This window comes from Mesoplodon bidens (genome assembly GCF_964165515.1).
Source record: "Mesoplodon bidens genome assembly, chromosome: 2".
Classification (NCBI taxonomy): domain Eukaryota; kingdom Metazoa; phylum Chordata; class Mammalia; order Artiodactyla; family Ziphiidae; genus Mesoplodon; species Mesoplodon bidens.
Window position 1 is genome coordinate 44,561,855 of NC_138177.1, and position 27,609 is coordinate 44,589,463.

Sequence of the window (27,609 nt, forward strand, 5' to 3'; positions counted from 1 at the left end):
TTGCATTGAATCTGTAGATTGCTTTGGGTAGTATAGCCATTTTCACAATGTTGATTCTTCCAATCCAAGAGCATGGTATATCTCTCCATCTGTTTGTATCATCTTTAATTTCTTTCATCAGTGTCTTATGGTTTTCTGCATACAGGTCTTTTGTCTCCTTAGGTAGGTTTATGCTTAGGTATTTTATTCTTCTTGTTTCAGTGGTAAATGGGAGTGTTTCCTTAATTTCACTTTCAGATTTTTCATCATTAGTGTATAGGAATGCAAGAGATTTCTGTGCATTAATTTTGGTTCCTGCTACTTTACCAAATTCATTGATTAGCTCTAGTAGTTTTCTGGTAGCATCTTTAGGATTCTCTATGTATAGTATCATGTCATCTGCAAACAGTGACAGCTTTAGTTCTTCTTTTCCAATTTGGATTCCTTTTATTTCTTTTTCTTCTCTGATTGCTGTGGCTAAAACTTCCAAAACTATGTTGAATAATAGTGGTGAGAGTGGGCAACCTTGTCTTGTTCCTGATCTTAGTGTAAATGGTTTCATTTTTTCACCACTGAGAACAATGTTGGCTGTGGGTTTGTCATATATGGCCTTTATTATGTTGAAGTAAGTTCCCTCTATGTCTACTTTCTGGAGGGTTTTTTTAATCATAAATGGGTGTTGAATTTTGTCAAAATCTTTTTCTGCATCTATTCAGATGATCATATGGTTTTTCTCCTTCAGTTTGTTAATATGGTTTATCACATTGATTGATTTGTGTATACTGAAGAATCCTTGCATTATTACAAGCAACTATATGCCAATAAAATGGATAACCTGGAAGAAATGGACAAATTCTTCGAAAAGCACAACCTTCCGAGACTGAACGAGGAAGAAATATAAAATATAAACAGACCAATCACAAGAACTGAAATTGAAACTGTGATTAAAAATCTTTCAACAAACAAAAGCCCAGGACCAGATGGCTTCACAGGCGAATTCTATCAAACATTCAGAAAAGAGCTAACACCTATCCTTCTCAAACTCTTCCAAAATATAGCACAGGGAGGAACACTCCCAAACTCATTCTATGAGACCACCATCACCCTGATACCAACACCAGACAAAGATGTCACCAAAACAGAAAACTACAGGCCAATATCACTGATGAATATAGATGCAAAAATCCTCAAGAAAATACTAGCAAACAGAATCCAGCAGCACATTAAAAGGATCATACACCATGATCAAGTGGGGTTTATCCCAGGATTGCCTTATTCTTTTACTGCACTTGTAATAGCTTTGCTGTACAATTTTCTTATACGAGGAGCTCACTAGGTGGAGAATAGATATTTCTATTGAGTTGCATCTTTGGATAGCATTTAGCACAAGCAAGGAATTTAGGTTATTTTAAACATCTAGAATTACTAGAATGACAATTTTAGAAAAGTCTCTAAAGCTCATGTAGTTTAACCATCTTACAGGCCAAGCAGTTAACATAAAGTATCTAATTTAATCTTTACAATAATTCTAAGAGGCATAAATTATTAACCCCATTTATGGAGAACCAGATGCTTAGAGTTCAAGTAGTTTGCTCAAGGTCACCTGGTTTATAAGTGAGGAATCTGGAATTCCAATACACATTTGTCTGATTCAAAATACTTGCTTTTCCCTCCACATTGAACCTCCTCATCTACCAGTGGTAGGGAGTTTATTCCTCCTGATACAGCAAATCTTTAGACAGTTCTGGGAACAGATATTTCTGATGTCAAACAACTAACTAGGAAAAATATAATGTGCCATAAAAATTCAAATTATCATTTGTTATCTATAACTATATCCTGATCGGTGTTGGGGGGTTGGGGGTAGAGGGAGGAGGGGACATCCTAAGCCTACATTTTCCTTTTGAAGATAATTCTCAAAATCATTTTACCATACTTTGGCTTTCAGATTATAATCAAATGCCTTCCCTTTGCTTAAAAAGGAAGGCTTAAAAGACTTCCCTAATATTGCATCATTTCTTGACTGGGGTCTCAGAATTCTACCTAATAAATCCAGGTGATTTTAGCCTGAAAAAATGCTCATGTAGACAGTATCAACCCAACTTTCTAATTCTTAAAAGAACTTCCAAATGATTCCTATAGAATATCTTATTCTAATTATAGTTACATTCTGATAGATCTGCCTGGATAAATTACTTGTAAAATACATCTCTAAGTAGGAGACTAAACTGAGTAGTTAATGGGATAATTTAAGCTTATCCAAATGTTATATATGATTATCCAAAAGTCTTTTTACCTTGATGATAGTTGTTGCTTAGTTACAGCTTCTATCATCTCCTACCCAAAGGATCCCACCATCACTTCTAATAAGATGCAATAAAATCATGTGTACAGCATTCTTGTTTCCTACTTGTGGGAGCAGAAGGACATGTGTTTAGTTTAACAAGTATCTATAGCAAGTGATCTAGAAAAAACTGAAGTACTAGAATAGTGTTATCTGGCATCATATGAGACAAAGATGGCATCTGTAATGAGTTTCCATTACCTCTTCAGCTCTCTCCCACTCAATGCCTTTCTCCATATTTTCTGCTTCTCTTCTGTCACTCCAGAAACACTTGGTTTGACTCCAGGAGTCTCTCCATCCACTCACCTCTCAGTTTATTTTCATGCCCCTTACACCTAAAAAATGATCTCCCCCATTTGAGGACTTGGCCAGTGTCTTGACCTACCCATTATTCCTCAGCAGAGGGGGCTCCAAAATTGCTAATTCCAAGTCTCAATGCCACAAACTAGCACCTGGAAATTACATACTGATTGGAAATAAGCTGATATTTTACATACTGATTTGCTCCAAAAACACTACCTTTCAGATGAACAGTAAGTTGGACAAACTTTTTTGTATTTCAGAAGAAAAACAACCAAGGATAGAAATCAATTAGAAAACTGATTTTTAAAGAAATCCCTTCTTGAAAACAGCAAAACAGTGTAACCCTATTATTGTACAGTTCTTTGTTAAACAATTCAATCACATTCATGTGTAAGTTCATGTAAGTTCCTGTTATGTAAACGATTACTGTACAATCAGGATAATTGTCCTATTATGCAACACCAGCATATATTCAACATTCAAAAACTATTTATTAAGTATGTACTCTATGCCAGCCACTAAAGATAGACTTAGCTATACTTAATAATTACATAGGATTATGCTGTTGATGAGCTTGATTTACATTTCCAAGACCATAACAATATTACTATGGAATACTAAATATTGTTATATAGAAGTCTTATATACAGACGTCTGAACAATTTTCAAAAACTTCTTAGCAAATAAATTATGGAAATGTAAAGATTTTAAAAGGCCTTAGTTCCCAAGTTTTAAACTATCATACCTTTTCTTCCCCATCTCTAAAATTCTAAGCCACCTCTTCCCAACAATACAAATTAGATTCACTAAGGAAAGAGCTAATATTCTCTCTAAGTAAATTACAAATAATGTGTGTCAATCTATTTATGAAAAAAATTGATTACAGGGTTAGCCATAACATGAAACCAAAGTAAACATCATTCAAATGACCAGAATCCAAATGTAATGGAATTTATAGATACTAACGTTGATCAATTTTGCATTGCCAGAAGCAATACATCACACAGTAAAAGCCTGATATAACATGCCTATTGTATAAAACATGCCCACGTCAACATGCAATTTATTTGTGTTGCAAGATCATGCAAAAAATTCCAGTAACTAACCCTCTGTTGGAACCACCCATTGAGTTTAATTATAGACTTGTGTATAATGAAGACTCCCTACATCAAATATTTGCTTGGAAATCTACTCCACATACGCTAGAAGTTTTGAAAATAATAAGATACTTGATTATTGCAAAAATACTTACAGTAGAAGTTCCTTCTTGCTTGTGGGTTCATCATTTGGGGATGTTTTCATCAGGAGTCATCATGCTTTTGATCTTTAATGCCGTTCTTCCTCCAAGGTTTCTTGTCGGTAATTTCCCAAGCAGAGTCACTTGTACTAACAAGCCATTGTCCCATATTGTTTCCTTTTTATGTGTGAATGTTACCCTGTAGATTGATTTCCTGTCCAAAAACAGTCAAAAATGAACAAACGCTGCTGTATGCAAGTGAAATGTGCTACTCAAATACTCTGTTTTTGCAGTTTGGTTCAGGAAGAAATTCCCTGATTGAAAGGAGGAAATATATTGCAGAGCTCCAGAGAAATTAAAAGACAGAAGTTTCTTCCTTATAAATGAGCATATCAAAATTGCCAGCGTCATTTACTCTCACTAGTTTGTGACTCAAGTACTACTGCACCCGAAGCATCCATGTACTGTGTGCAGCCTAAAGACACTCCCAATTGCCACAGTAACAATATCCCAACTATATTTTAAAATCAGGCTTAGTATGCTTTGAAGTACATAATGTTTTCCATTCCTGAAAGGACAAAGAGATCTACATTGTCAAAGTTTATTTTTAAGCTCATGTGCTTGCTAAGTGCAGTGGCGAACAGGCTTTCCGTGCCTGTAGTACCATTGCTGGAACCTATTAATGCAAACAGATGAGTCGTTGGCTTGGTTCCACATAGGCTCTTATTTCTTTTTTTAAACCTTATCTAAATTGCATTGATTATAATTTCTTAAATCAAGAATGCTATCACTTTTCTGAGCTTGCTTGTTTTAATTTTATCAGTACAGAAGCAATGCAAGAAAGGCAAATAAGAGGAAGGTTTCAAATAGCTTTTGCTGAGATAAGAAAGTTAGTAATTAGAGGTAGCTTCTGTTTCTGGAGTAAGTTTGAGGGGCATTTGGAGACAATAAAAATGACAACAAGTTTTAAATAAAGGAGCTAAAGATAAAGAATGAAAGGGAGAGTAAGAGTAAGGAGAGAGAGCAAGCCAAAGCCAGAGTGAGAGAGAGAGAGAAGCTTTGACTATTAGCAATAATTCTTCACATATTTTCTTATTGTTGGGAAAGCAAATTGCTCTGGTTTGTATAACCCCCTACCCGTCTGCTCAACCCACCAAAATTAGCCCACATGTCATCTAATACCAGACTTAGACTTGTGGAAGCACATTATTGCTCTATTAGAGCCATAACAAAATACCAGCTGAGCAGTGAGCATTGGGTGGTATGGTGACCCTGAGGTAATACAATCCGTGTTATGGAATTTTTAGCCCAAATTTTAAACATCTGGTTTTGATATGATAATAAATGTGATAATGTACATTAAATACCGGTATTCAGGTAACATAATCCTTCCACCTGACTAAAACAATGCACGCTTTTCAAATCGTATGACAGCGAGAGAGATTAGATAGACAGACACATATTTATAACTGCACATACCAAAACAATCCTCACCGTGCACAAACTTATACATGTACACATACGCAGCAATATAGCACATAAACTGTCAGTGGACTTTCCAGAAATAAGAGTGAGTTTTCACTGAATCCTTTCTATGCTCTCTTTTCTGGACATCCCTTTGCACAGTTGCACTAATTTGTAGGAGACTTGGCTGAGAGTGAGGGGAATGGAAGGGGAATGTGAAGAATAATAATGCTAATTGAACCAGACAGAGATGTGAACCCCTGACCTTTGCTTCATTAGTACCATCTCATGCTATAATCTGATGAAGTACCCAGCCACTGGCAACTTGAAAAATAAACTAAATCAGGTTACTCTTATCCTGTTTTAACTTCGTGGGAAAGAGTTTCTGCATTTTGAATCCAAATATTACCATATTATTAACTGTCAAGTAATTCAGTGCTGTAAAAGATTCTAGGGTCTAGAAATTAAGATCCCTTTAAATTAGCATCTTAGACTAGTTGACGAAAAAGTCTTAACCCATGAGCATTTGCTGACCTTATATATTTGCATATGAGAAAGCAGATGGAGCAACTTGGAGGATGGAGAGGGTGGAAGCTGCTGGGATGAAAGCCATGTTGGGAATCACGAATGTTTGGTTAGTGTGGGGTTGAGAGATAAGGAAGTGGTTGATGGTGGTTAAGGGCTTGTTTCCTCCTGATGCTCAAAGCTCCATGAGTCAGGTGAATGGTATTTCAAGGAGTTGGCACAAAATAAAAACCCCAAGTGCTCTTTCTCGGTTTGAGCCAAACCCAAACCTTTTCAAAGGTGTGAAAACAAGCAGCCACATTGGTTTGGTTTTCCTTTCCTGGGGCACTCTTCTTCCTGGTGCTGGCCAGCACCACACAGAAGTCTTGTGACATGAGCCGTTTCCATGGAATTTTAAATTCTGCCAAAAAAAAAAAAAAGAGGGATTGGAAATTTCGTGAGAATGGTTATTCTTAGGAGATTTCCATCCCAGATTCCTAACTTGTGTGGCTCAGATAAGCATCTAAAATGCACTGCCAAACCTTCTGAGGTCCCTAATGCACTTATTTCCAATCACATTTCTACATAGAGACCTCAGAGTAACAGTGAATGCAATGGTTTGTTGGGAAATATTTTCTGTATGCCAGCCCAAGTTTCCCCTACCTATGCGGAAATGGGTTTGGAACACCATTTACAACACAAACATTGGGTTTGAATGTCCCCAGAACATACTCAGTTTTTAGATGAGACGTTTACATTCTCTCAAATGAAAACAACCTACCCCAAAGTAACCCTTCAATTATTTTGCTTCTGAGAAACTTCAAAATATGATAAGAATATTTTCCTGGCACATTGTTAAGTGTGTAGCTGCCTAAGCTCTTCCTATAGGTTCATTTCTCATGAGAAGACTATACGGTAAATACAACCAAAATCTCACTAATTGGGATGCTATATCAGTTAGGCATTGCTATGTAACAAACCTACTCCAAAACTCAATGGCTTAAATAATAGACATTTATTATTGCTGACTATTTTATAGGTCAGCATGACAATTCTGGCCTTATCTGGGCATCAGCTGCATATCAGGTAGGTGACTCTGTGATCTTTAATGTGTTCAGGGGTCAGCTTTCTGCAGGCTGATATAGGATAGACTCAGCTGGGATAACTGAGCCCTTCTTGTGTCTTCACTTGTACCTGTCTTTCATATCCCTTCAATAGGTTAGTTCAGGAATGCTCTCTGGCCAGCTTAAATATGTTTTCAAGGCAATCAAAGGCAAGAGAGGAAGTGTCAAAGTACAAGTGCATTTTAATGCCTCTGTTTGGGTCAACTTGCCAAGCCCAGAGTTAGTGTGTGTGTTTGAGGGTGGCGGGGATTCAGTACTGAAGGATGTGGATACAGAGAGGCATGGAAAATCGGGGCCATTCATACAATCTATATATCATAGGCATATTGAAAATAAGAAGCCAGTCATATTCAGTCACTTGGATGAACCTACAACAATATCAGGAGGCATCAACCTGTGAGACTAGAATTAGCTTTTAGTACCAAGACAGAAGATGAAAGCCAAATCTCAAATTGAAATGGGTAGAAAGTATCCTAAGAATGCACAGGCAACACACCAAAATGGCACCTGTGTTAGAGACGAAGTTGGAGGTATGGCCAGAGACGGCAATGAGGAACACATAAGAGGCAAACAAAGCCACCAACTGTGCTGAAACCAAAGTTAGCAAGCACTAACAAGTTAAAAGATGAACATTCGGGTTACGTCTCTCTGGAGTAATTTTCTTGAAGGTGGTTGTTTGAGGAGGAATGCAGTTAACAGATGCAATTGTCTACAGGAGACAATGGATTTGATTCAATAGAATAGAGTTGTGAGAATGAGGTAACAGGAGACCACTAGTATCAAGGGCACACTTGCTATACTCACCTCCAGCCAATATTGGCCATGAAGGACCGAACATCTAGTATGGCCAGATATTAAAATTTTATGTAATCTTTCCTGATTTTGAAAACACTTTGAAAAACATCTGTAGGCATGATTTACCCCACAGGCCACGAGCGTGAAACTCCAGATGCAGAGGTTTCATTTCCGTGGAGCAATCTCTATCTTCAACAGGCTCTGCAAATATATATATATATATTTAGGGCCTACATTAACCAATTATAAGAAGTGATTTGCCACCAGAATATAAATAATGCAGAAACTGTTGGATCTTTCTAGAGTATCAAACCACAATGAAAAGGTTCCTAAAGATATTTTTATCTCCTGAAAGCTTTAGCGTTTCAAGAGTTTGGATTCTTCCATTCTTTATATGGAACTCTAATGGGTACTTCCAGAATCCCACCCTAAAGTTAATTGCTTTTTTTAGGTTCAAGTCCAGTTTTATTAAAATTTGGCAATTCTGGCAGCAGTACAAAGTCTTTGACCACTGGACACATCAGACATGAATTTATAATTTTAGTTTGTTGTGGGTTTGGGTACATGAACTTTTCTAAATCTTCTGCCCTTCATTTCATTACCAAACGGCAGAGCGCCTTAAGTTTCTCTCTCTACAACATCTTATTATTTATAGAATAGGAATTTGTAAAATAAGATTGAAAAAAATAAAATGCACAGATTCAAAAAATTCTCTTCAAATATTAAGAACATACAAAGTATATTGAAGACATCTATGTTTAGTCCTCCCAGTAACATGGAGGTTTGATGTCTTGTATTTATTTATTGCTAATCACAGTTCAGAGACCAAAGTGTTTCCAAAATGGTAAAAACCTTCATTGACGTTCCCAGCATGGTTCCAATGGGTTTCAAGTGTAAAACCAGTATAGAGCACCTGATTTGGCCTTTAAAATCACACACCTTTTTATCTTTAGTGGGATTTTTTCTTTATAGTGGCTCAGGTAAAGTCCCCACAAAGCCCCCAAATGCCTGAATGCCACAACATAAAGAAACCCTTGCCAAGATACCCACTGTGGCAGATCTGGGTAAAATGCCAGGTGCACAAATTGGGACTAAACCTGCCCCTTATTTTTAAAATCAACTTGTTCATGACACTTTATTACAAAATAGCTTTCTGCTTATAAGGATATTGGTCTAATAATTTTATTTTGATCCCTCATGTTGTTGATTTCTAGAATGCATGTTTTCCTGTATAGATCTCTTCCTATAGCACCTAGAAGATACACATAAATTAAGCACTTATAATTCTCAGCCTTGTTTATCTGAAAGACTATTATTCACACTGCAGTTTTCTGAATTTCAAGTTTATTGATTCAACGTCTCCACTTGCACTGTTGGCTTCTTACCTCTTTTTGTTTACTCTATAGGCAGCCTGGAGGGAAGCTCTTTGAAATCAACAGATCTAACTATTTCTTCTGCTCTGGGAAGACAACTCTTACTAGGCATCTGATTCTTGGCATTGTTTGGAAAACTATCCTGTCTACTTCCAGACAAACATACTTTATTTATTTATTTATTTATTTTTGCAGTACGCGGGCCTCTCACTGTTGTGGCCTCTCCCACTGCAGAGCACAGGCTCCAGACGTGCAGGCTCAGCGGCCATGGCTCACGGGCCTAGCCGCTCCGTGGCATGTGGGATCTTCCTGGACCAGGGCACGAACCCATGTCCCCTGCATCGGCAGGCGGACTCTCAACCACTGTGCCACCAGGGAAGCCCCAGACAAACATACTTTTACTGCAAGTGGTTAACCCAAGGACGAAAGGGGGGATGACAGGCAAAGATGGTTTTCTTTAGCTTCCTAAGCCAGGTCTCCCAAATACATCTTGCAGTACTCTGTTTTCAGACTTTTAACTTGGCTCTCAGGAAATACAAACACCCATTTCAAAGCTTAGCATATTTTCATATTATATTCTATACAGTCTTATACATACTTCTTTTTCCTCCTTTAATGCAGAGATTTGAGAATGCATTATATATTATGTTGTATCTGGAGACTGACTGATTGGTTAGATGGATGGTTGATTGATTGATTGATGTTGTATTATCACATCTTATGTTCCTATCTATAATCTCTTGACCTCATCTGTCTCCCAGGCCCTCAGCAACTTCCTCCATCTCAGCTGTTGACCTTGAGATCTACTTGTGGGTCTGATGCATGATTTTATACCTGAGGCCAAACAAGCAACATGTCTGAAGTCCCTGGTTCCTTCCACCATTTCCAGACTTAGATTCCAGAAGCACACATCACTTGGAGTGGGATCTGGCTTCCCCAAAGCTGCCGAAGGGACCAGATGATAGAATTTTCTAAATGTAGGTGAATCAACTCTCATGAGGCAAATTGTGACCAATAGGAAACAGAAGATGGAAGACAGCTGGTAGATAAATATCATCTCACTTCTTCCCCGAGATGGGCTGGTCAGATACAAGATTTTGCCATGCCGTCTGTGCAAGCAATATCACATATGGCCAAGCAGGTGCACAGCTGATGGAATGGCTATGTCTCTTTATGGCTGTTTGTGAAGCAGTGGTCAGTATGGTACCATATCATCTTGTATTTGCTTCCCATTGTTATCTGCCACACTTGCCTTTTTCCTCTAGTTACCCTGGGATTCTCTTCCCAGTAAAGCATTAGCACCACAGCCTTGTGTCAAGCTCAATTTTCAAGGGAATCCAGGGTAAGACATCTGTGTATGTATATGTGTGTGTATAATTTTATATATATCTATATATTATATATATATACAGTTATACAAATACAGTTTTATATATAACTATATAGTAATGTATAGATATATATGACATATTATATTTATGATCATTTATTTCCCTTTACTATTCCATATAAAATTCCACACCACATAAAATCCTTAAGTACTATATGGTGACATTATGACACAAGATATTAACATAAAGCATTTATATATGCCAGAATTTTTGTTTGCTTTTTACGGTTTTGTTTTGTTCTTTGCTAGTGGAAAAAAAGCTTTACACAAAGTAATAAATATGAACTTTGTAAAATAGCAGCCATATACTTTGGAAAATGATCAGTAAGAAAAATAATCCTTCAGGAAAGCAGGGTTTCAGACCCTTAAAATTATATATAAATTAGATGAGTACCTTGAAGACTTTTAGCTTAAAATATTTTTTAGTTTCAAATATTTTTTCTCTTAACTGTTATGGGGCCTGAAACCAAAGCTCTGTTTTAGTTGCTCTGCTAATAGTAGAGACATATTATAAGATAGATGTCCATTTGACAGTTTTTTATATGTGTGCTATTTTATGTCATGTTGGGTAGAAAATAAGGCAAACTTCTAATGCCATTTACAGTATACTTTCATAATATAGTTAGCAAAACAATCCAGATGTTTTAAATGATTTAGTTTTTACCCTTCTTACTGCTCAATTCTAAATCAAGGCATGCATATTAATTTGTGGGTTGATAGTCCAGTATTATTGATCCAGATCAGTACCATTTATTTAGCTTTATGGATCATTTCAGAAATCAGACCATTTGTACTTGATTCATTGCTGCCTGTGGGGGAAAAATAATTTAATATTCACTCACAGCCTATGTAAGAGTCAACACACTTCAAAACATTGAGGAGAGACCATGGCCTATACAGCCTTGAGATAACTCCTGTAAAATAATTTCAGTCACAAGCTTTCAGCACTTACCAAGCAGAGAGGTCAGGCAAGTAAAGCCACCAAGGCAATCTTTTTGAAGAGGAATCTTTTCAGAATTGTTGGTCCTGCGCCATTTGGCTGAGAGAGTAAAGAGCAAAATAAAGTAGATGAAGATACCCCTGAGGTGGGGGATGAAGGGATTGGATCTCTGGACCCCTGGGGCAAGAGCAACTCCAAGAAGAAAACAATCTTAGTATCCTATCCACCAGTCCTTCCAGAGGCTAGAGGCATTGGAGCCTAGAGTACCCCTTTAATCTGGATCAGACCTACATCAGCCCAAGTAGAAAACATGGTTCCATGGCTAGCCCGGGGCATGACACACAGTAGGCATTCCATGAAGGTTGTACTGACTGTGGAATAACCAATTTTAGCTCTATATGGGCAACATCCATGTGACATCGAGCAAGTTACTTTTCACTTCTTCCCTTTGAGCCTTAATTTCTCTATCTGTACAATGGGGATAATAATAATTCTTATTTTCAGAATAAATTCAAGGATGAAATGCAGTAATAATAGTATTTTTGAATTTAGAAAGTCATAAACAAACCCCAGAATGGAAAGACAGATAGCTGCATCCATATTACTTCTTTTCAAATATGCACAGGTTTTACCGTTTGTCGTCTTTTGGGTTCCCCCAAAAACAGATCCTGATATGAGGACTTGTATCCGGTAGTCCAGTTGAGGAGCAATTCCAAGAAGCAGGAGAGAGGGAATGAGAAGAGTTAAGGAGGAGGGAAAAGCTAATTTTGAGGTCACTTCTGTGGGCAACTGGGGCTTGGTCTTGCAGGGGAATTTATAAAAAGTATACTAATGCATCTTAGAACTTACTCACCTGAGGGTCAACTGGGGATGAATTTATCCATCTGTTCCCACACTCCACAAAGGATGCTCCCAGAGGCATTAATCCCCTAATTTCCAGGTACATACAAATCCTTGTTAAGAGAGCAGGCTTCCACCAGTGGCTGTAGAAAGAAATGGGCACATAACAGAAGCTATCATGAGGTGAATTGAAGCCCACATGGAGATGAGGCTCAGAGGATTTAAGTATAGTCACCAGAGACATCAGATACCATTTTAGTAGCTAAAAAGCAGAGCAAATTTTCTCTTGGCATTCTTCTATTGAATATAGCACATAATTTAACATGTAGTATAATTCTGATGTATGCTGAACCCACTTGCCTCACAGAGATCTTATTGAACTTAACACTAAATTCAGTACCAAACCTTTGTGAGAGTCCAAAGAGACCCCAGCCTTGCTTTCTGTAGATTTCTGACAGTTTACATCCTTAAGCATCTGTTTTTTGGCCTGCTACCTAGAGTTGCAAAGTCCAACCTCTCCATCAATGTCCATTGAAGGACTATGTGAGCTGAATAGCTTTAAAACTTAAGGGATCCTGAGGCACATCTAATACTGCCTCACATCTGTGTTATCTTGGCTCCCTCCACTCCACCCATTCCCTCTTCTCATCCTACACCTTCAAGCCTGCTCACAGATGTGTCCCATTTTCTCACTCACACAGAAATCCATCCATACTTAGTTCTCAGAAGCTTAGCTTCTCTCTACAAAATTGGGTTTCTACCTACAAGGAGTTCTTATATAAGCTACTAAAATTTTTTTCTCCATATCATGAAATAAGGATATAAGATTTCCTCTAGGCGGCTCAATAAAACTATTTTTGAGTGAAAAAAACAATCTCGTCATAAACATTTTCTTTTTCCTAGACTATCCCTTGCACAAAATATAATACCCATGGTGGACTAGCTCAATTCCCCCTTTTAAATGTTTTCATGGCTCAATGCATTTCTCCCCTTTAAAGTTATTACATTTATCTTTTTCTTTTTCTTTTTATGAGTTTTGAATAATGCATATCTCTTCCCACTAGAATGTAAACTCCAAGAGTGTAGCAACCAAGTCTAGTTTTGCTTGGCACTAAATCATTGGCATCCTGTAATTAGTCTGGCACAAAAGTAGATGATCAATACAAATGTTCAATGAATGAATGAATGAAATTATATCTGTGAACTTGTTAATTTCTCCTTGCATATGTGAAAGAAAAGAATTATAGAGAAAAACAAAAACCTAAGGCCCAGAAAAGTAAAGTGTCTTGCCCAGGGTCACAGAGCTGATTGATAGCAGAGGGATTTAACAAGTTTGCCATGCTCATTGCCTCAGCCCTCTCGTAATGTTAGACTGTAATTCATCGTGATATTGCCTAATAGAGACACTATTATAAATCCAGGGTTTTCTCTCAAACCCATATGCTTGACTGAGAAATATCAAAGAAGTCTGGTCTCAGCATTCCCTGTCTCTTATTTTCCTGTTGAGAGGTACCAAATTGTTATATCTGACGTTGGAAAATGACACTTCGGGCCTACGGCCCTCCCCCACCTTTTGAAATCACTACTTTAAAACACCTCTTTATTTCCACTGAAGCTTTTAGTGATTTAGGACAGGGATCATTCCTCACATACACCAAAACCCAACAAGAGCTGAGTGTCTGCTCTCAAGAACACACAGAACAAAATGGCACAGGAGGACAAGCACTTACAAGGTCTCGTAGAAACAACTAAGTAGGGCTGTCAGTCCCCTCTGGGACTTCAAAGAGCTCCAGAAATTCATGTAAAAGTAAAAGGGGAGTAAAAAAATCTGACTTTATTTCAACACATCTTAAAAGAAGTCAGATCAGAATATAAATTTCCACTTGGAGCCTGAGGATAGATACACTTTTATTTTCTTATCTTTTCTAGTCTAAATGCAGAGGTGGAGCTACCAGGGTGAATAGCTTAGCCTGTGGCTTCAAGGTCCAGGTGGAGTCTACTTTACCGGGGAGTTCTGGGAAGGGCAGAGGGAAATCAGAAGTTGTCGCCTGAGGGGCTGGAATTCAAAACTGTGTTACTACCCAAATGTTATGCAATTTGTTTTCAAACAGAGACTGAAAATACAAAAGGCCTCTCACATTTATTCACCCTTAACCTATTTCCCAAAGACTTTTACATATGTCATTGCCACCATTCACAAAATGCAATAAAAGTTCACTATTTTGCACAAAGCAAGGGGAGATGGTGCTTCCATAAAGGGCGTAGAGATTACATTCAATTAAATCTGTTAATGTTATTCCCTGAAGCTTACTTACACATTTTAAATGGCAACTTTTCTTTCTGATGATAAACCTCAACAGAGCCCTCAAAGCATTATTCTAAATTAGTGTGGCTAACATCAATGGTATTTGCTACAACAACTTGCAAATAAATCTCTAGCAAGTGATTCCCACCTGTGATCCTACCCTTTACATACAAAACCATTTAGAGCTTAGGGGAATTACTTGCATTCCCATGAGGATACCATGAATTATTTCTCAGTGGGAAGGAACATTTTTAAAAGGTGTATAATGATAAGGAAACTGTCAGAGCAACCTGTCTGCTACTTCAGAGGATAGGATAATTTCTCTCCTTCCTTCATTTTCCTTTCTTCTACACTACACCCTGGTTCCTGAAGCCAACTGTACTTAAAAAGAAGAAAAAAGCAACAAAAAACTATAATGACCCCACTTTGTAACTTGTTCCATATGTTTCACAGGCTTCATAAAATAATTCCACATTAGTTTCCCTAGCCTAGTGTTTGGATCTTGACATCTGTTTTCTCCTATGTTTTCATGATTTATTTTGGTGTCTGTGTGAATTCGCCCTATAAGAATAAAAGGAATTTGCTTAGATTCCCTTTTCCTGGAATGTATCCTGGTTACTTGCAGACCTATCAGACTCCCTATCCAGAGATCTGACACGGCCACCATCAAGCCTAGATCTGCCACTTACTAGGGTATGAACTCACCCAAGTCATTTCGTCTCTCTGTACCTCAATGTCCGCATCTGTAAAATGGGGATGATAACAGCAATAACTGTTTACAGTGTTTTGGGAATGCTTAAATGAGTTATTTTATATATATATATGATTGATCAATGCCTAGCACATAATAAGTGTTGGTTGCTTTAGTTATTAATGCTAAGGCACAAAGAAAGGTCTGTAGGAGATAGATTTCTCTTAGTCTACACCTTTACTGGCTTTTATTTATTCACTCACTCAGCAAATGGTTATCAGGTGGCAGAAGGTAATTATCAGCATCAAGTGAAGCCAAATTGGAGAGTGAGGCTAAAGGAAGCCAGGAATACTAATCCTATTTTTATTCAAAATTTTGATGTTATTCATTACAGATTTTTGCATTTCGACTTTATAAAAATGTTGCATTAAATGATGTATCTTGATTACTTGATGTGCCTTCTTCTAACTAAATGTTATTACCATAGCATGTGCCTCAGTTGCCTCCCTTATTCCTGGCCCTGGACAATTGTGAGCAAATCAGACTCAGTTCCACTCTTCATGCTGTTAACAATCAAGTGGGAGGAGGGATAGCTCTTAACAAAATTATCACAAAAATATATAAATTCTTTCTATTAAAAATGCAAGAGTTTTATATTATCCCCTAGGCCTGTGGATGAGTGTAATTACTTTTTTGAAATTAAGAGCTTAAGTTTTCATTCATTCATTTCTCAATAAATAGGTATAAGGTGCCTATCATATGCCAGGCACTGCTCTAGGTGCTGGGGCAGAGCAAAAGAGACACAAATTTCTACTTTCGCAGAGTTTATATTCCAATGTGGAAGAGAGACAGTGAACAACACAAATGAAGAAAATAGACTATGGTACTAAGTTATATTATATGGTACTAAGTTATAAAGAAAAAAGAATAAATGGAAGGAAGAGAGAAACTGTCTGGGATAATTAAAATTAGATAGGAACATAGGTAGATAAGGAACATTGGAATTGTGACCTTGGGGGAAGTGAGAGAGAGAAAGTGATGCAGAAAACTGGAAGAAAGCAGTCCAGGCAAAGACAGCAGGTACTTCAGGGCAGACCCTGAAGTGGGAATGTGCCTGACATGTTTAAGAAAATAGCAAAGAGGCCAGTGTGGCAAGGAGAGAGTGGGCAGGAATTCAGATCAAAGAGGTAATGGTGGGCTTCACTGGTGGCGCAGTGGTTGAGAGTCCACCTGCCAATGCAGGGGACACGGGTTCGTGCCCCGGTCCGGGAAGATCCCACATGCCGTGGAGCGGCTGGGCCCGTAAGCCATGGCCGCTGAGCCTGCGCATCCGGAGCCTGTGCTCCGCAACGGGAGAGGCCACAGCGGTGAGAGGCCCGCGTACTGCAAAAAAAAAAAAAAAAGGTAATGGTGGGCTGATCATGGAGGACCTCTTAAAGCATCATAAGTGCTTTGTTTTGCACTCTGACGTAGAGGGGCGATCACTGAAAGGATTTGAGTAGAGGAGTGATGAGATCTGACTTAAGTTTAGCAGGGTCAGGCCAGCACTGTGCTGAGATGGATTCATTGGGAACAAGAGAACAAGTCAGACCATTTAGGAGCTCATTATACAATCCAGGCAGGATACAATCAATGGTGGCTTGGACCAGGATAAGAGTCGTGGAAGGAGAATTTAAGCAGTCAAATTCTGGATGTATTTTGAAAGTAGAGCTAACAAGGTTTGCTGTTGGCTTGCATATGGCATGAGAGAGAAAGAAGCCAAGGAGTTATCAAGGTTTTTGGTCAAAGCAACTGGAAGACTGGAGTTACCATCACCTGAGATAGGAGAGACTAAAGAAGTAGGTCTGGGAGGGAACATATAGGAGCTTGGTTTTGGACATGTTAATTTCAAGATGGCCATTAATCACCAAAATGGATATGGGGAATAGACATTTGGATATAGGTTTGAACTCTAAAATTCGGGTACTAGAGACAGAAATTTGGGAGTTATCAACATATAAATAGTATTTAAAGCCATGGTACTAGATGTAGGAATGGGAACAGATAGAATAGGGAAGTGGTCAGTACTCAGATATATGAGAAAGTTAGTACCAAAGGAGATTGAGATGGAGAATATCAAGAGAGTGTGGTGACTTGAAGTCAATCAAGCACAGTAGATAGGATAAACTGTCAGATGCTGCTGACAGGTCAAGTTAGATGAGGACTAAACACTGCTCATTGGTTTAGCAAAGTGAAATGACCTTGATAAGAGCAGTTTTAGTAAACCAGTATCAGTAAAAGGCTGATTCAGTGGGTTCAAAAGAAAAAGGAGAATTTTTAGAGAATTATTTTGAGTTCTGCTGTAAAAAGAAGGTGAGAAATGGGGCAATGACTAGAAGGGAAATGAAGTTCAAGAGAGAGTTTTTAAATTTTTGTTTCGTTTTTAAAATGGGGAAAACGTTACCTTGTTTGTACACAACGCAGAAGACAAAGATGATAGCATATTAGAAGGAACAATAGGTAATAATTCTGGTCTGACAACTCATGTGTGTGTGTGTGTGTGTGTGTGTGAGTGTTTCCATTGTCAGAGGAGGGAGTAAAAATGGCCTGTGAGAGGTAAGAAGGCTTAAGGAGAACCACACCACAAGCTCACCTCAAGCCAGTGGTCCAAAGAATGCGGCTGGAAAACAGTTCCCACTTGGGAGGGCTGCAGGGGAGCAGTATGTCCTCTGGAGAGCCAGATTTGTTTACAGCCAGCTGTGGTTCTCAAACTTTCGCATGCATCAGAATCACCTGGAGGGCTTGTTAAAATGCAAATTTCTGAGCCCTACCCCAGGAGTTCCTGATACAGCTGACTGGGGTGGGGCCTGAGAATTTGCATTTCTAACTGGTTCCAGGTGATACTGATGCTGCTCTTCCTGGGAGACCATTGAATCCACTGAGTTAGTGCAAGAAAGTGAAAGTAATGTTTACAGAAGAGGCTCTTTAAGCTTGTGGCTTTTAAAATTTGATATCAGCTAAAGCCTTGTCTATGTAAAATTAACTCCAATTTTCACTGATTTTTAAACCAATGTTTAAAAATTTAAACCAATGTTTAAAAATTCATCACTAAACACAATTCTTTTTTTTTCCATGTTCCTTTACACAGTTGGTTTGTAAGAATGTTCATTTCAGTGTACATAAAATTAAATATTATTTCAGGATGAGAAAGAAAATATATGCCTTCTTAATCATACTTTGAATATTTTTCAGCCTCTTACATGTTTTATCTATTCCTTTGAATCTGTTCCATTCACCTTGAAAACACTTTACTTGGAGCCAAGTTATTTATTTATTCATTTATTCAACAGATATACATTGAGCACCTACTTAGTATCAGGCAGCATTGTATCACTTGGGACATAGTGATGAGCAGAATATTCTGGCCTTTGGAAAGTGACAGTCAGTTCAAAGAGAAAGAGACAATAAACAAAAAAATAAACACAGTAATTCAGGAGGTGATAACTTTTATAAAGGTCCAAAATAAAGCAGGAAAGGGGATAGGAATGCAGTGAAAAACAGGATGGGTGGTCAGGGAAGGCCTCAGCAAGAAGGTGATTTTTCAGCAAGAACATGAAGGAGGTAGGGAAATGAGATATCCAGGGGAAGAGTACTCCAGACAGGAAATTAAAGAGGCTCCAAGACAGGGGCATACCTAGCATGTTTAAAGAAGAGCAAGGAGTCCACTGCAGTGTCTTGGATATGGGAGAGAGTGAGGAGTCGATGAGATAAGAGGCAATGTGGAAGGTTAGGGCAAATGATCTTATTTGCAAAACAGAAATAGAGACACAGACATAGAGAACAAACATATGGACACCAAGGGGGAAGGGGGGGCAGGATGAATTTGGAGATTGGGATGGATATATGTATATACTATCGATACTATGTAGAAAATAGGTAACTAATGAGAACCTACTATACAGCTCAGGGAACTCTACTCAGTGTTCTGTGGTGACCTAAAAGGGGAGGAAATCCAAAAAAGAGGGGATATATGTATACGTATAGCTGATTCACTTTGCTGTACAGTAGACACTAACACAACGTTAGTGCAACTATACTCCAATAAAAGTTAATTACATAAAAACAAAAGAGGATCATGTCAAGTCTTTTTGGCCACTGAGATAGTTTAGGCTTTTCCCTATGTGAATTGGGAAGCCAGTGGAGGGTTTTAAGCAGCAGAGAAACATGAAATGACTTACATTTTTTTTTATTGAAGTGTAGTTGATCTACAATGTGTTAGTTTTAGGTGTACAGCAAAGTGATTCAGATATATATATATATATATATATATATTTAGTTATATATTTATATCTATTCTTTTTCAGATTCTTTTCCATTGTAGGTTATTATAAGATATTAAATATAGTTCCCTGGGCTAAATAATAGGTCCTCGCTGTTTAGCTATTTTATATATAGTAGTGTGTACCTGTTAATCCCAAACTCCTAATTTATCCCTCCCCCACTTTCCCCTTTGGTAACCATAAGTTTGTTTTCTATGTCTGTGAGTCTGTTTCTGTTTTGTAAATAAGTTCATTTGTACCATATTTTAGATTCTACACATAAGCGGTATCATATGATATTTGTCTTTCTCTGTCTGACTTACTTTACTTAGTATGATAATCTCTAGGTCCACCCATGTTGCTGCAAATGGCATTATTTCATTCTTTTTAATGGCTGAGTAATATTCCATTATATATATATATGTATATATATATATATATATATATATATATATATATACACACACACACACACACATACCACATTTAGGTTGCTTACATGTCTTGGTTATTGTATTAAATAGTCTGGCTTGCATTTTAAAAGGATCTCTCTGGCAATTATCTTGCAAATAGTCTAGAGTGAGCAAGGGCAGAAACAAGGTGACCCTGAGGAGGAGGCCATTGTGATAATTCAGGCAGATGATAGAGGCTTAGAGGGTGAGAGCAAGGGAGATGTCAAGAAGTAGTCGGATCCTGGAGATCTTTTGCAGGTAGAACCAACAAGATGTGCTGAGGGATTAGACGTAGGATGTGGAAGAAAGAGTCAAGGATGATGGTAACTTTTAAAGCCTTGATGAATGGAGCTGCCATTTACTGAAAAACAGAGTATTCTGGAATGCAAATATTAATTGTGGATTAATCTGTATTGAAATGGTATTAAAAGTCATGAGATTAGATGAAATCATCCAGGGAGTGAGTACAGAATGATGAGTATAGATAGAAAAAAGAAGGGATCTAACAATCAAGCCCTGGATGCTCCAACATTTCAGAGGAAGATAACTTTGTGTAGCAGAATGTTGAAGACTTATTATTCATCGAAAATGGCAACCATTATCCACCCCCAGCCAATCACTGACCTGTGAGAAGGAAATACAAGTGTTGTCAAATATATGATTTTTCAAAACTGGCCAGAAATATGAACTTCTATGAGAAACAACCAGTTTTTAAATGTTGGAAAATAATATATTTCTAAACACTTTGCAGACCAATCAAAATATGTTCACTGGCAAAATCCAGACGGTGATTTGTCAGTTTTCAATCTCTGATTTATACCTTTAAAAAGATTATTTCTGCTCTCATTATAATGAACTCAGGAAAAAAGGGGAAACAAGCACAGCTGTTCAGTCTGCTTCCAAATTGTAGGAGTTAAATTTGATGTTACCTATAAAATCTTAGAACAATGTCCAACATAGTAAACAAGAAACGTTAACTCTTATATTACTGTGATTTATTTGGAACTTTAGTTGTATCATCATACTACAAAAGGCAACAATAACTTATGCATTCATAATGAAAAACAACCGGGCCAAGGTGGCAATTTTCAGAGGTCAGAGCAAGATTATGTGTCCAAATCATGCCAACACGCTATGGGATGGCAAATAATTGACTCTCACCTTGAAAGGGAGCGGAGAAAAAAACATAAAATACCTACTAAGTAGGTGGTTGCTAAGAATATACTTTAACAAATTCTAATTATACACTAAATCTTGGCACTCACTTCTCCTTATAAGAACCTAGGAAAATTCCATCTCAATTTCCATGGCTCCCAGAAATTTATGTTTTCTCAAAGATAACCTGACAGGCCTATATATCATTTAAAATCCTCTCCCCCAAACATCTGTGGGGCTTTTAAAAGGCACAATAAAAAAAAACACTGGGGCTTCCCTGGTGGCGCAGTGGTTGAGAGTCCGCCTGCCGATGCAGGGGATGCAGGTTCGTGCCCCGTTCCGGGAAGATCCCACATGCCGCAGAGAGGCTGGGCCCGTGAGCCATGGCCGCTGGGCCTGTGTGTCCGGAGCCTGTGCTCCGCAACAGGAGAGGGCACAACAGTGGGAGGCCCGCGTACCGCAAAACAAAAAAACATTAAACACACACATAAGCACACGCACTTGCATGTACACAAAGGCGTATATACATACATAAACACACATGCACACGCTTTCTCATTCAACCATCAAGGTTTTGGCAGAGTCTTCCAGTTTCCTGCAAAGTCTTTTACACGAACCTCTCTCCGTGCTTCTTTGGTAATTATTTGTCAATTATCTGTAGCATCCCCCCAGAGTTTTTGCATCAGGAATGGAAACAGTTGTCCAATTTGCGGACAGAGCCTGTCTTTCCCCGGGGTCCTCAGGCTCCTTTGTGCAGGTGTCCAGAGGTAACAGGAAGAGCCACCTTCATGTCCAGGGCTTTCCACAGACATGTATAACCAGCCTTTCCAAATCTTCCTGCTGTTGACAGTACCTTGCCAGTACCAAACCACTTCTCCTCTGTGTAAATTTAAAGAAGAGAATTGAAAGGAGGCCCCCTGGCTGTACATTTTTGTTATTTACAGTGAGGCCATGGATCAGCAGCCAAAGAAGAAAGAATCATAATCTGTCTCCCAAGCACATGTCACTGAGAGCCCTGGATGGCCGGACCATTCCTGGTAAGTGCTAAAAACTGCAACGTGGAAATAAATGGGTTTGTCTTGTTTTCAATGATGATATCAGTTAGAAGGAACTGGGCCCAAAGTATCTCTTTGCGGGACTGAGCGCTTGTGTCATGCGATTTCTCTGAATCTCAGTTTCCCTTCTGGGAAATGGGGAACCAAAGTCATGGGCTTGTTTTAAAAGCCCCATTAGCTGAGTACACTTATCTCTACTGTACAGATGAGGACACTAACATTTCAGGATGTAAAAAGAGTTCTGTACATTGAAAAGTGCTTTACCAACTTGTTATTAATATTACTGTTTATCTAAAATTATTGGGAAGACCCCCTCCCCTCTTCCTTTCCACATCAAGTACATAAATTTGGAACTTAAAGCCTGGCGCTAACGTAAAATGACATTTAATGTTGCAACTGGGGATAAAGATGTTACAAGCCTGGTCAGGGAAAAATAATTTCCAGGGGAAGAGCTAGCCAATGCTCTCATTTTGATGGAAGGATGATTAGAGAATCCAATTTTCTATCACTGAATCTGTGAACCTACTGCTGATTTCCCCCACAGTAAAGCAGTTGAAGGGTGTTTTGATGAAAGGATAGTATGTCCCTCTGGGGAGGGACTCCAAGATTCAAATACCAGAGAGTCCTGGTAGGCAGAAGTGACTGCCAGAAGAAACAGAATACTCAGAGAATCGAAGATGCCATGACTAGAGTCTCAGACTTGAGTGCATATCACAATCACCTGAAGTACTTCTTAAAACTGCTGTCCCACCCCTAGAGTTTCTGATTTAGCAAGTGTGAGGTGGGGCCTGAGAATCTGCATTTCTAATGAGTTCCCAGGTGATCCTGATGCTGCTGGTCTTCCCTCTGTATTTTCCTGTGTCCTAATCTCTTTTAAGGGCAACAGTCATATTAGATTAGGGTTCACCCTAAGGACCTAATTTTAACTAAATTACCTCTTGAAAGACCCTAACAACAAACAGAGTCACATTGTGAGGTACTGGAGGGTTGGGACTTCAACATGTGAATTTGGGGTTTGGGGAGGTGCCTCTAACAGCCAGTAAACTGAGTGATGAGCAAACTCTGCCAATACAGTGATGTGGAAATCACAGCAAGTCAGGAGTCAGAGAGCAGACCCCACAGATCACTCCATGGAGTGTGGCCAAGGATGAGGGGTGGCACAGGGGAACACTCTGGAGGACTTTGTGAGACTGTGGGAGGATGACATGGGTCTCAGACCTGAAGGAGTGGTTGCCTGAGTCACTAAAATATATTTGTTGCAGAACATAATAGTTTAACCTAATTTTAATAGATTAAAGCCTAAATGCTTTTTAAATTGGGAGCAAGGGTCAGATGGTGGGTTTTTGAGTGGGGGTTTATTTAAGTAAAACAAGGCAGTAAACCTTCTAGAACTTAAACCCATGAGCTTCTGCACAGGGCTTGAGCATTCATGTTCTCCAGCAGTGTTTCTCAGCCTCAGCACTACGGATTATTTTGAGCAGAATAAGTCCTTGTTGGGCGAGAGGAGGGTTGCTCTGCTATGCATTGCAGGATGTTGAGCAGCATCCTTCTAGCCACTAGATGCCAGTAGCAACTGCCCCAGTTTTTTTTTTTTTTTTTTTTTTTTTTTTTTTTGCAGTACGTGGGCCTCTCACTGTTGTGGCCTCTCCCATTGCAGAGCACAGGCTCCGGACACACAGGCTCAGCGGCCATGGCTCATAGGCCTAGCTGCTCCGCAGAATGTGGGATCTTCCCAGACCAGGGCACGAACCCGTGTCCCCTGCATTGGCAGGTGGACTCTCAACCACTGCGCCACCAGGGAAGCCCCAACTGCCCCAGTTTTGACAACCAAAAATGTCTCTAGACATTACCTAATGCCCCAGAGAGTGAGGAATTCAAAATTGTTCCAGTCAAGAACCACTGTTCCATAGGTTCTGTCTTAAAACTACCGTTCCATAGGTTCTGCTATAACATAAATACCACAGATTGGGTGGCTTAAATAACAAACATTTCTCACAGTTTTGGAGGCTGGAAAGTACAAGATCAGGGCACCAGCATATTCGGTGTCTGGTGAGGACCAACTTCTTGGTTCATAGATAATCCATCTTTTTTGCTCTGTCCTCACATGGTGGAAGTGGGGAGGGAGCTCTCTGAGGTCTAAGAAGGGCACTAATCCCACTCATGAGGGCTCCACCCCCATGACCTAATCACCTCCCAAAGCTTCCACCTCCTCATGCCATCAGCCTGGGGATTAGGTTTCAACATATGAATTTGAGGGCAGGACAAACATTCTATAGTAGGTTCCATTTCATAAACTCCAGGCACACTATCTCTATTCTCACAACTCTGTGAAACAAGTATTATACACACTTCTTTTGGATTAAGAATCATAGACTCATTGATATTTGCTCACTTTCACATACCTGACTCTCTAACCTATACCTTTTTTAATAGGCTGTCTCCATGCACTAGAATAAAAGGACAATCGAATTCCTGTAACTGACAGTGACTCTAATTCCCAGAACTGGGGAAATGAAAATACCTTAGGTTCCAGATCCAGAGAAGAGATCACATAGTAGTGAAAGTGAGGCCACTTTTCACATCTAGCCGCACGTGCAAGCAGCAGCATTGGGCCTCTCCTAGGCTCCTTCTTCTTGCTGCAGCCTAACAGACATCTGTCAGGTAGACACTCAAAACTGGCAGATTATGAAAAACACACCCAGCCCTCTGAGAGGTATCAGGCAAGCACAGCTTGTCAGCCTGTCAGTTACTGTCACGACGGTGCCAGACTGATTTGGGTTCTTTCATCATTACACATGAAGTACTTTGTGTTTGCAGGGAAACCCTTTTGGGAATCAAAGTCCTATTTCTTTTTTTGAAGGTTTCTTGGATGTCAGAGGTAATTCATTGCTTCAGAGGAAGTGGAATAACAAGCAGTGTGTCTAAAGAATACTCAAAGAATGGGCTGAAAGCCTGTTTGCCATGCTAAAATGTCACTTGTTTATTCATTCACAACTTTCACGGAACCCCTAATGTGTGCCCAATCTTGGGCCGGGCACAGGAAACTCAGTGATGGACACCACAGGCTCCTTGCCCCCAAGAGCCTAACTGGCAGCTGCAATGAGACGCTTAATCAATTAACTTGAATACAATGGTGCTCAGGTGTTCAATCTCAGAAGAAAGGCTAAGGAACCATATTAGGAACAAAAAGGACAGGGGTTACAAATTCAGGGATGTTTGCTTAATTAAATCATGATATGAGCTGTTCTAGTCTACTGGTAATTCAGAGTAAAAGAAACCCACTGGATTGGAATTATAATCCCCTTTGATTCCTCCCCCTATAATCAATGCTTCAGTCCCCTCCCCACTGCTTCCATCTCATTCAGTCCAGACAACTGTTTGAATCACCACCCAATAATTGTGTACCATTCTTCCTGCAACAATTCTTTATCATTTGTCTTATCTGCAAACTGTTCATCTATCCTGAGTAATTCTTTCTCCTATTTCGTGCTTTTCTTCTTTTGTGTTTACCAAATGCTCTCACTTTCTTCCGGTTTTCGTTGCTTTTTATTGCAACTACGAAACATCCCACTCCCATTGATAATTCTCTGCTTTTCTCTTTTAGATTTTCTGGTATGATTTTTGCATTCTTTCAGCAAAAGACACTGAGAACTAAATAGAGCCAGACATATTTCTGATTCTTCTAACTTTACCTTATTGTGGCTGCAACAGCAACTCAGGTGAGATTTCCACAAGGACTTGTTTAAAGCCCTGTGTATGCGGAATCGAAATTGAAGAGAACTGCAAGCGTTGATCTACTTTGTCCTTTCAATGTGAAATGGCATCTTCACTTTGAAGCTGCAGTTTCTGTGGCACTACAATTGATTTTAAGTTTCAAGTGATTATAAAGGAAACAGATTAGAAGCCAACAGTAGGACTGAGCAAGTTAAATCGGTCAATGAAGTTGATTTTGCCACAAATCAAAGGTAAGACAAGATTGGAACAATTAGAGCTACGTGTTTAGAAGCTAGTGTTTTATGATCTGAAGGAGAAACATATAAGCCCTGTTTGTTAATAGCTTTTTTAATTAAAATAACCTAACTTGATGCTCTGACATAACAATGATGTATGTGGGCAGATCATCTCATATACAACTCTACCCCCAGCTTTGCCAGACAAGTAAAGAGAAATAAGAAAGCAAGGGTGTCCTTTCCCAGCTCCAGCTGGTCCAGCACGTGTGCCATACACAGACAGAATCAGGCTGAGTAATTCAGGTGCTCAACACCTATGATAAGTAGAAAGAAGTACAAGAAAACAGTCCATTTCCCTCATTTATTTTTCCACCTGACTTTTTCTCTCACCTTGTGGGTAACAAAGCAAGAGAGTGTTCCTCATTCATTTGCACCCCCTCAACAGCAAGGGGTAAACTCCAAAAAATATATCTAAAAGTGAGTACTTCCTTCACCCTACATGCATCATCTGCTCAACCAAACTGGCAAGACCTATCAGTTTGGAGCACTTACTATTTTCCAGACATGATTTTTAGTGCTTTATCTAGATTTATATACTTTGTACTCTTATAATCAATACAAAAATCATGAAGTAGGTCTTGATATCCTCATTTTACAGATTAGAAAACTGAGGCTCAGAGAATTTAATGAACTAACCCAAGGTCACTCACATCCATACTAAGTGATCAAACTGGGATTTGAATCAAGGTCAGTGTGACTTTACACTCTCCTGAGCATTCCTCCTGGCATGCATGGATACAAACCTGGACTGCCTCCCTCTTCTGGGACTTGCCATATGCAATTCTCCTGGAATGCTATTCCTGTTCATTTCCATCCATCTAGTCCTCCCTTTCCCTCCAGGTCTCAACTCCCATCTCTTTCATGGAGCTTAGTCCAGCCTTTCCAGTAATCAATTGCCCCTCTGAAATCTATGGTGCTTCTTTACTTAGCATTTAACGGACACAACCTTCTGTTGATCATTTGTTCTGCAGCAGGGGTTAGAAGCCAACTTAAGCTGTTTATCCACTGAATATTCAGACACTTTGGGGCTGTAAGATGCATGATGACAGAAACTAGGACTGTTTCATCAACCAGTATATCGCCAAGGCCTAGCAGAGTAACTGACACATAGTAAGTACTCAATATATTTTATCAAATAAATACATATGTAGAGGGATGTTAAGGTTGAGAAAGCACAAAGATCTACATGCCTAAAAGGCAAAGAAGCGTTTTGTGAAAGTAATTTATTGTCAGCAACAATTAATCCAAGCCCAGTGGGTCATGTAGGAAAAGAAGGGTAGTTTTAAGTGCCACCTGAAGTATTTTGTTTCCATTTTCTCTTAGCCCATCCATCACCACCTTACCCAATAA